At 35.5% G+C, this 11,756-nt stretch overlaps 1 non-coding gene across 1 annotated transcript; it reads right to left on the bottom strand.

The window, feature by feature from the left end:
- Positions 1-10,995: 10,995 nt before the first annotated feature.
- Positions 10,996-11,102, bottom strand: LOC139903536 (small nucleolar RNA R71). The gene has a single exon (XR_011778350.1). It is a non-coding gene; the product is annotated as a small nucleolar RNA R71 (small nucleolar RNA).
- Positions 11,103-11,756: the final 654 nt, after the last annotated feature.

Here is an 11,756-nt window from a genome sequence, read left to right as displayed (position 1 = left end):
GGAGTTCTAGTTAGTTGACTAGCTCATGGTAGAAGTTAAAATTGATTAGTCATACATGACATAATCAAGAGTGGAATCCCATGCTAGTTCCTATTGGTATATACTCATAGTAAGTACGTTTTGAAGCTGTGTATAATACGGGTAAGAATACGACTAGAATTCTTGATGAAAGAAAAGAATGGAAAAGTAACTGTAACCATTTTCGTTAAGTATGAGTGTTTTGATATATGTCTTGACGTCTTCCAAAAGTATTTTAATACATCTAAATACACTACATGTATATACATTTTAACTGAGTCGTTAAGTCATCGTTAGTCGTTACATGTAAGTGTTGTTTTGAAACCTTTAAGTTAACGATCTCAATTAATGTTGTTAACCCATTGTTTATTATATCTAATGAGATGTTAAATTATTATATTATCATGATATTATGATATATTAATATATCTTAATATGATATATATACATTTAAATGTCGTTACAACGATAATCGTTACATATATGTCTCGTTTCGAAATCCTTAAGTTAGTAGTCTTGTTTATATGTATATAACTCATTGTTAATATAATTATGGAGATACTTACTTATCATAATCTCATGTTAACCATATGTATATCCATATATATATCGTCATGTCGTTTTTACAAGTTTTAACGTTCGTGAATCGCCGGTCAACTTGGGTGGTCAATTGTCTATATGAAACATATTTCAATTAATCAAGTCTTAACAAGTTTGATTGCTTAACATGTTGGAAACATTTAATCATGTAAATATCAATCTAAATTAATATATATAAACATGGAAAAGTTCGGGTCACTACAGTACCTACCCGTTAAATAAATTTCGTCCCGAAATTTTAAGCTGTTGAAGGTGTTGACGAATCTTCTGGAAATAGATGCAGGTATTTCTTCTTCATCTGATCTTCACGCTCCCAGGTGAACTCGGGTCCTCTACGAGCATTCCATCGAACCTTAACAATTGGTATCTTGTTTTTCTTAAGTCTTTTAACCTCACGATCCATTATTTCGACGGGTTCTTCGATGAATTGGAGTTTTTCGTTGATTTGGATTTCATCTAACGGAATAGTGAGATCTTCTTTAGCAAAACATTTCTTCAAATTCGAGACGTGGAAAGTGTTATGTACAGCCGCGAGTTGTTGAGGTAACTCAAGTCGGTAAGCTACTGGTCCGACACGATCAATAATCTTGAATGGTCCAATATACCTTGGATTTAATTTCCCTCGTTTACCAAATCGAACAACGCCTTTCCAAGGTGCAACTTTAAGCATGACCATCTCTCCAATTTCAAATTCTATATCTTTTGTTTTAATGTCAGCGTAGCTCTTTTGTCGACTTTGGGCGGTTTTCAACCGTTGTTGAATTTGGATGATCTTCTCGGTAGTTTCTTGTATTATCTCCGGATCCGTAATCTGTCTATCCCCCACTTCACTCCAACAAATCGGAGACCTGCACTTTCTACCATAAAGTGCTTCAAACGGCGCCATCTCAATGCTTGAATGGTAGCTGTTGTTGTAGCAAAATTCTGCTAATGGTAGATGTCGATCCCAACTGTTTCCGAAATCAATAACACATGCTCGTAGCATGTCTTCAAGCGTTTGTATCATCCTTTCGCTCTGCCCATCAGTTTGTGGATGATAGGCAGTACTCATGTCTAGACGAGTTCCTAATGCTTGCTGTAATGTCTGCCAGAATCTTGAAATAAATCTGCCATCCCTATCAGAGATAATAGAGATTGGTATTCCATGTCTGGAGACGACTTCCTTCAAATACAGTCGTGCTAACTTCTCCATCTTGTCATCTTCTCTTATTGGCAGGAAATGTGCTGATTTGGTGAGACGATCAACTATTACCCAAATAGTATCAAAACCACTTGCAGTCCTTGGCAATTTAGTGATGAAATCCATGGTAATATTTTCCCATTTCCATTCCGGGATTTTGGGTTGTTGAAGTAGACCTGATGGTTTCTGATGCTCAGCTTTGACCTTAGAACACGTCAAACATTCTCCTACGTATTTAGCAACATCGACTTTCATACCCGGCCACCAAAAATATTTCCTGAGATCCTTGTACATCTTCCCCGTTCCAGGATGTATTGAGTATCTGGTTTTATGAGCTTCTCTAAGTATCATTTCTCTCATATCTCCAAATTTTGGTACCCAAATCCTTTCAGCCCTATACCGGGTTTCGTCTTCCCGAATATTAAGATGTTTCTCCGATCCTTTGGGTATTTCATCCTTTAAATTTCCCTCTTTTAAAACTCCTTGTTGCGCCTCCTTTATTTGAGTAGTAAGGTTATTATGAATCATTATATTCATAGATTTTACTCGAATGGGTTCTCTGTCCTTCCTGCTCAAGGCATCGGCTACCACATTTGCCTTCCCCGGGTGGTAACGAATCTCAAAGTCGTAATCATTCAATAATTCAATCCACTTACGCTGTCTCATATTCAGTTGTTTCTGATTAAATATGTGTTGAAGACTTTTGTGGTCGGTATATATAATACTTTTGACCCCATATAAGTAGTGCCTCCAAGTCTTTAATGCAAAAACAACCGTGCCTAATTCCAAATCATGCGTCGTATAATTTTGTTCGTGAATCTTCAATTGTCTAGACGCATAAGCAATCACCTTCGTTCGTTGCATTAATACACAACCGAGACCTTGCTTTGATGCGTCACAATAAATCATAAAATCATCATTCCCTTCAGGCAATGACAATATAGGTGCCGTAGTTAGCTTTTTCTTCAATAACTGAAACGCTTTCTCTTGTTCATCATTCCATTCAAATTTCTTCCCTTTATGCGTTAATGCAGTCAAGGGTTTTGCTATTCTGGAAAAGTCTTGGATGAACCTTCTGTAGTAACCAGCTAGTCCTAAAAACTGGCGTATGTGTTTCGGAGTTTTCGGGGTTTCCCACTTTTCAACAGTTTCTATCTTTGCCGGATCCACCTTAATACCTTCTTTGTTCACTATGTGACCGAGGAATTGAACTTCTTCCAACCAAAATGCACACTTTGAAAACTTAGCGTACAATTCTTCCTTCCTCAATACTTCTAACACCTTTCTCAAATGTTCACCGTGTTCTTGGTCATTCTTTGAGTAAATAAGTATGTCATCAATGAAAACAATGACAAACTTGTCAAGGTATGGTCCACACACTCGGTTCATAAGGTCCATGAACACAGCTGGTGCATTAGTTAAACCAAACGGCATGACCATAAACTCGTAATGACCGTAACGTGTTCTGAAAGCAGTCTTTGGAATATCATCTTCTTTCACCCGCATTTGATGATACCCGAAACGTAAGTCAATCTTTGAATAAACAGACGAGCCTTGTAGTTGATCAAATAAGTCGTCGATTCTCGGTAGTGGGTAGCGGTTCTTGATGGTAAGTTTGTTCAACTCTCGGTAGTCGATACACAACCTGAATGTACCATCTTTCTTCTTGACAAACAAAACAGGAGCTCCCCACGGTGATGTACTTGGTCGAATGAAACCGCGCTCTAAAAGTTCTTGTAATTGGCTTTGCAGTTCTTTCATCTCGCTGGGTGCGAGTCTGTAAGGAGCACGAGCTATTGGTGCAGCTCCTGGTACAAGATCTATTTGAAATTCAACGGATCGCTGTGGGGGTAATCCCGGTAATTCTTTCGGAAATACATCGGGAAATTCTTTTGCAATGGGAACATCATTGATGCTCTTTTCTTAAGTTTGTACTTTCTTGACGTGTGCTAGAACAGCATAGCAACCTTTTCTTATTAGTTTTTGTGCCTTCAAATTACTAATAATATGTAGCTTCGTGTTGCCCTTTTCTCCGTACACCATTAAGGGTTTTCCTTTTTCTCGTATAATGCGAATTGCATTTTTGTAACAAACGATCTCTGCTTTCACTTCTTTCAACCAGTCCATACCGATTATCACATCAAAACTCCCTAACTCTACTGGTATCAAATCAATCTTAAATGTTTCGCTAACCAGTTTAATTTCTCGATTCCGACATATATTATCTGCTGAAATTAATTTACCATTTGCTAATTCGAGTAAAAATTTACTATCCAAAGGCGTCAATGGACAACTTAATTTAGCACAAAAATCTCTACTCATATAGCTTCTATCCGCACCCGAATCAAATAAAACGTAAGCAGATTTATTGTCAATAAGAAACGTACCCGTAACAAGCTCCGAGTCTTCCTGTGCCTCTGCCGCATTAATATTGAAAACTCTTCCGCGGCCTTGTCCATTCGTGTTCTCCTGGTTCGGGCAATTTCTAATAATGTGGCCCGGTTTTCCACATTTATAATAAACTACATTGGCATAACTTGCTCCGACACTACTTGCTCCGCCATTACTCGTTCCGACACCATTTGTTCCTTTCGTTCTATTAACCCCTGGTCCGTAGACCTCACACTTCGCCGCGCTATGACCATTTCTTTTACACTTGTTGCAAAATTTGGTGCAGAACCCCGAGTGATACTTTTCACACCTTTGGCATAGCTGCTTCTGATTGTTGTTGTTGTTGCGGTTATTATTGTTGTTGGGATGATTGTTGTAGTTGTTGTTGTTGTTGTTGTTGTTGGGCCGTTTGTTGTAGTTGCGATGGATGTTGCGATTGTTGGGATAATTGTTGCGATTATTGTTGTAATTGCTGTTGTTGTTGTATTGGTGATTCTTATCACCGTTTTCCTCTCACTTTCTTTTGACTTGCTTCACATTGGCCTCTTCAGCAGTCTGTTCTTTAATTCTTTCTTCAATCTGGTTCACTAGTTTGTGAGCCATTCTACATGCCTGTTGTATGGAGGCAGGCTCGTGTGAACTTATATCTTCTTGGATTCTTTCCGGTAATCCTTTCACAAACGCGTCGATCTTCTCTTCCTCATCTTCGAATGCTCCCGGACACAATAGGCACAATTCTGTGAATCGTCTTTCGTACGTGGTAATATCAAATCCTTGGGTTCGTAACCCTCTAAGTTCTGTCTTGAGCTTATTGACCTCGGTTCTGGGACGGTACTTCTCGTTCATCAAGTGCTTGAATGCTGACCAAGGTAGTGCGTACGCATCATCTTGTCCCACTTGCTCTAGATAGGTATTTCACCATGTTAACGCAGAACCTGTGAAGGTATGCATAGCGTACTTCACTTTGTCCTCTTCAGTACACTTACTTATGGCAAACACCGATTCGACCTTCTCGGTCCACCGTTTCAATCCGATCGGTCCTTCGGTTCCATCAAATTCCAAAGGTTTGCAGGCAGTGAATTCTTTGTAGGTGCATCCTACACGATTTCCTGTACTGCCAGATCCAAGGTTATTGTTGGTATGTAGCGCAGCCTGTACTGCGGCTATGTTTGAAGCTAGAAAAGTACGGAATTCCTCTTCATTCATATTCACGGTGTGTCGAGTAGTCGGTGCCATTTCCTTCAAAATAGTCAAATGGAACAAGTTAATCATACAGAATATTAAGAGTAGTTAATAGTATTTCGTAGCATAATATGAACTCATTTATAAAAGCTTTTTCTTCATATTAACGTTTTATAAGTTTAAATTCGGGTAGTACCTACCCGTTAAGTTCATACTTAGTAGCTAATATACAATTCAACTACTACAATTCTATATGAAAAACTGATTGTAATAATATTTCGCGTTCAAACTTTTATACAATATTTTACAAACTTACAATACCGCTTATTTTACATAAAGCATGAAATATAGCACATAATAACTTTGATACAAGATAGTTGTGAAGATAATTCTAGCTAGTACACAAGTCGTTCAGTAAAGGCAATAAAGACACGTAATTCATACGTCCAGAAACAAGTCATGCATTCTGGTTTTACTAGGACTACTTCCCATCCTTGGTCTTGTGGAACATAACCATTATGGCCGTTGATAAGACAGCGTGTTGTAACGTCGTCAAAGGGACGAGGGTTACGTAATGACCAACAGTCTCGTAATAACCTAAAAACCTCATTTCTTACCCCAATTACCGACTCCGTCACTTGTGGGAACGTTTTGTTTAATAGTTGTAGCCCGATGTTCTTGTTCTCACTTTGGTGAGAAGCGAACATTACTAACCCGTAAGCATAACATGCTTCTTTATGTTGCATGTTAGCCGCTTTTTCTAAATCACGAAGTCCTATATTCGGATATACTGAGTAAAAATAATTTCTTAACATTTGCGTAAAATAGCATTTGGGTTCCCCTCAATATATGCGTCAAAGTAAACACATCGTAACTTATGGATTTCCCAATGTGATATCCCCCATCTTTCGAACGAAAGCCTTTTATAAACCAAGGCATTCTTGGAACGTTCTTCGAATGTCTTACAAACTGATCTCGCCTTAAATAGTTGTGCCGAGGAATTCTGACCGACTCTAGACAAGATTTCATCAATCATGTCTCCGGGTAGGTCTCTTAAAATATTGGGTTGTCTATCCATTTTGTGTTTTTATACTGCAAAATAGACAAGAGTTAGATTCATAAAAAAAATACTTATTAATACAAGCAATTTTTACATATATCATAAAGCATAAGCACACTATATTACATATATTACACCACACGAATACAACTATCTTATTCCGACTCGCTCGTTTCTTCTTGTTCGGTTTTTGTTTGTTTTGCCAAGTTTCTAGGGATATATGATGTTCCCCTAATACGAGCCGTCGTTGTCCACATTGGTTTAGAAAAACCTGGTGGTTTAGAGGTTCCCGGGTCATTGTTACAACTTAAGGACTTCGGGGGTTGACGATACATATAAAGTTCATCGGGGTTGGAATTAGATTTCTCTATTTTTATGCCCTTTCCCTTATTATTTTCTTTTGCCTTTTTAAATTCAGTTGGGGTAATTTCTATAACATCATCGGAATTCTCGTCGGAATCCGATTCATCGGAGAATTGGTAATCCTCCCAATATTTTGCTTCCTTGGCGGAAACACCATTGACCATAATTAACCTTGGTCGGTTGGTTGAGGATTCTCTTTTACTTAACCGTTTTATTATTTCCCCCACCGGTTCTATTTCTTCTTCCGGTTCCGATTCTTCTTCCGGTTCCGATTCTTCTTCCGGTTCCGACTCTTCTTCCGGTTCCTCTTCGGGAACTTGTGAATCAGTCCACGAATCATTCCAATTTACATTTGACTCTTCATTATTATTAGGTGAGTCAATGGGACTTGTTCTAGAGGTAGACATCTATCACATAATATCAAACACGTTAAGAGATTAATATATCACATAATATTCATATGTTAAAAATATATAGTTTCCAACAAAAATGTTAAGCAATCATTTTTAAAGAAAACACGGTCGAAGTCCAGACTCACTAATGCATCCTAACAAACTCGATAAGACACACTAATGCAAATTTTCTGGTTCTCTAAGACCAACGCTCGGATACCAACTGAAATGTCCCGTTCTTATTGATTAAAAACGTTCCATATTAATTGATTTCGTTGCGAGGTTTTGACCTCTATATGAGACGTTTTTCAAAGACTGCATTCATTTTTAAAACAAACCATAACCTTTATTTCATAACCTTTTTAATTGTTCCATTTTCAAGTGATATTCGTTTATATTAAATAAGTGCGAAGACAAAAGGCAGATTCGACAAATTGAAGACAAAAAGGTCCAAAAAGCTCAAATGTACAAGATACAATTAAAAAGGTTCAAATTATTGATGAAGAACGTCTAAAAATGACAAGAGTACAAGTTACAAAACGCAAAGTACACGATATAAAATAGTACGCAAGGACGTTCGAAAATCCGGAACCGGGACATGAGTCAACTCTCAACGCTCGACGCAACGGTGTAAAAATTACGAGTCAACTATGCACAAGAATAAAATATAATATTTAAATAATTCATAATAAGAATAATATTAAATAATAAAAAGTTGTTAATTTAGCATAGTTCAGGGGTCGTAAATGAAAATTCAATTTCATATTTTGCCTATAAAAGACGATGATTATCGATCAATTGAAAAGCATCCCTTTTTCTATCCTAAAAATCTATTATCAATATCAATATCTAAAAATCTCTATCATAATGTTAATGTAATAAGATATAACAATAATCTTAATTTTAATTTTAAATTATGATAATAATAAGATTTATGATAGAGATCGTTTGAGTGTGTAAGTCGAAATTCTGTCCGTGTAACGCTACGCTATTTTTAATCATTGTAAGTTATGTTCAACCTTTTTATATTAATGTCTCGTAGCTAAGTTATTATTATGCTTATTTAAAACGAAGTAATCATGATGTTGGGCTAATTACTAAAATTGGGTAATTGGGCTTTGTACCATAATTAAGGTTTGGGCAAAAGACCGACACTTGTGGAAATTGGACTATTGACTATTAATAGATGGGAGTATTGTCTAATTGAGTGACAACTCATTGGAGTCTGTCGAACCTATCTTCAAATTAATTATCCTAATAATTAATAATGATTATGGTTGTCCTATTTAGTGACGTTCATATGGAATCTATTATAATCATTTAATTAATTATTCGGGTTGGGTAATTGATTATTCAAACTGATCAAGTGGGTAAATTAATATTCATATCTAATCAAAACAGGGGTAGATTACATACAGTGATAACTGGTGTAATTGTTGACAGAAGTGATAACTGCGTCACAGTTTAAATCCTTAATTAGTTGGAATATTTGACTTCGGGTATAAGGGTAATTTGACGAGGACACTCGCACTTTATATTTATGACCGATGGACTATTATGGATAAAAACCAGATAGGTATCAAATAAACCATGACAAAGGACAATTAACCCGAGTAACAATTAATTAAAATCAAAACGTCAAATATCATGATTACGGAAGTTTAAATAAGCATAATCCTTTTATTTCATATTCTATCGCAATTTTATTTATTGTTATTTTATTTATCGTCATTTATTTATTTTACGCACTTTAATTATTGTCATTTATCTTTACGCTTAAAAATATAAAATCGACAAACCGGTCATTAAACGGTAAAAACCCCTCTTTTATAATAATATTACTACTTATATATATATATATATTTATATAAATATAGTTTTATAAAAATATAGTACGTAATCACTAGCTCCCTGTGGAACGAACCGGACTTACTAAAAACTACACTACTCTACGATTAGGTACACTGCCTATAGTGTTGTAGCAAGGTTTAGGTATATCCCATCCGTAAATTAATAAAACTTGTGTCATATTTTGTAGTATTTCCTAGTAAAAATAATACTATTTCGTACCCGCTGCACACATCAAGTTTTTGGCGCCGCTGCCGGGGAGCTCTAAAACGCTATATTTTTAATTATAATAATATTGAAATAGAATATAATAATATAATAATATTGAAATAGAATATAATAATATAATAATATTTTAGAATAAAATTTGATACGTAAAGTTTTAAAAAGTCGTATTTATTAAATACTTCAGGGGTATATTATGTAACTTGTAATTAATAATTTCTATCATATCGCTTTCATGTGAATAGTAAATTAATTAATTTCTTTTCATTTACTATTCATGAATAGTAAATGAATTAAAAAAAAAGTTTTGAAAAAAAATAATAATTATAAAAAAATTATTAATTTGTAAAAAAAATCGTTTTTAAAAAAAAGCGTAAAAAAAAAACGTAAAAAAAAAAACAAAAACGTAAAAAAAAAAACAAAAACGTAAAAAAAAAAAAAAAAAATTATTAAAAAAAAATATATTTTTTTTAAGATTTTGTCTATAAAAAAAAATGTTTTTTTTAGTTTCATTACTTTTAGATTTTTAAACTATAGTCGCAACTTTTAGTCTTAAGTTTAGTTTTGCCATAGTTATTTTTACTTCTAGAATTTTTAGGCTTTGCCGTAAAATCCCTTAAGTGCTTATTCCTTAGACTAAGATTTATGTGCTTTAGAATTTTGCGACGCCGTTTTTCGCGCTACTTTCTTATTTTTATTTTTCGACGCCTATTTTTCGACCTTTTATTTTTCGACCTTTTTCGACGCGCAATCTTTTTCTTTCTTATTTCTCGCTATTCTAGTTTTAGGATAAGATTTTTATTCTACTTCTTATCTAAATTTCTTAAAATTACGAAAATTTATTTTAAGTGGTTAAATTGATAGACATCAAAATTTTCTGGTTCGTAGTAATAGTTGGATTTGTACGTGGACCGGGTTATTGGAGCCAAACAGTACCCAATTATATTGATACCAAACGAATCCTGCCCCTCTGCTGCATCTTTTGGCTATTCGAAACGTGGGCAAAATCAGAAAAGTCTATTGATTGGATAACTTATTATAATTTTTCTTTCCTTTTTAAAAACTAATAGGATATTCAGTGAATGCACCGAGCAAAACGTTCACCACCTGTAACTCGATCAAGACATCTAGCAAATATTGTCGCCGTTGATTTTTCTTTAGAATCGTCATCTAGTCGAACAAGAACTCCAACTCAAATTTCCGATAATCCATCTTTTGAACCCGACTTCACAATTAAGAACCCGGAGCATATTCAAGGACAATTCCAAGATCTTGAACCACTAATTATTCCTCCTGAGCCACAAACCATTAAATCAGAATCCTCTAGTGATTCGTATTCAACAAATTCAATTATGGAAGTAACGGAACCTCTAAGTATGGAAGATCGAATGAGAGCCACACGCACGGGCCAAGGTCGCGCCATTATTAAGCCAGAAGTTAATGCGCCAGATTATGAAATCAAAGGACAAATTCTACACATGGTAACTAACCAATGCCAATTCAGTGGTGCACCGAATGAAGATCCTAACGAACACCTTCGTACGTTTAAAAGAATTTGTACACTATTCAAAATCCGAGAAGTGGAGGATGAACAGATATATCTCATGTTGTTTCCCTGGACTTTAAAGGGAGAAGCCAAAGATTGGTTAGAATCGTTACCTGAAGGGGCGATTGACACATGGGATGTCTTAGTTGAAAAATTTCTTCAAAGATTCTTTCCGGCATCTAAAGCCGTGAGACTTCAAGGAGAAATTGTTACGTTCACACAAAAGCCAAATGAAACATTATATGAGGCGTGGACAAGATTCGGAAGGATGTTGAGAGGATGTCCTCAACACGGTTTAGACACTTATCAAATAGTACAAATATTCTACCAAGGTGTCAACGTTGCTACACGAAAAGACATCGACATAACAGCTGGTGGTTCCATTATGAAGAAAACCGCAACTGAAGCTTACAAAATTATTGATAACACTGCTTCCCACTCTCATGAGTGGCATCAAGAAAAAGATATCTTTCGATCATCTAAAGCGGCTAGAGCCGATTCTAGCCATGACTTTGATTCCGTTTCCGCAAAAATAGATGCTTTCGAAAGACGAATGGAAAAGATGAATAAAGATATTCACGCAATACGAATCAGTTGTGAGTAATGCGGTGGACCACACTTATTGAAAGATTGTCACATTGAACCAACATTGGAACAACGAGAGAATGTTTCCTATATGAACCAAAGGCCTGGAAATAATTATCAAAATAATTATCAACCGCCAAAGCTAAACTTCAATCGAAATCAAAACATTCTTTACAATCCAAAAGGACCCGAAAATAACTGGTATAACCAACAAGGTCCGAATAACCAACCAACTCAAAACAACACTTTCAATCAACAAAGACCTGGCTTATATAAACCACAACAACAAACCGAAGAGAAAAAGTCAAATATGGAAGACGTGGTATTCAAGCTAGTTGAATCTCAAACACAATTTATTGAAACTCA

This window comes from Rutidosis leptorrhynchoides, chromosome 3 (assembly GCF_046630445.1).
Source record: "Rutidosis leptorrhynchoides isolate AG116_Rl617_1_P2 chromosome 3, CSIRO_AGI_Rlap_v1, whole genome shotgun sequence".
NCBI lineage: Eukaryota > Viridiplantae > Streptophyta > Magnoliopsida > Asterales > Asteraceae > Rutidosis > Rutidosis leptorrhynchoides.
This window is presented reverse-complemented; position numbering and strand designations above follow the sequence as displayed.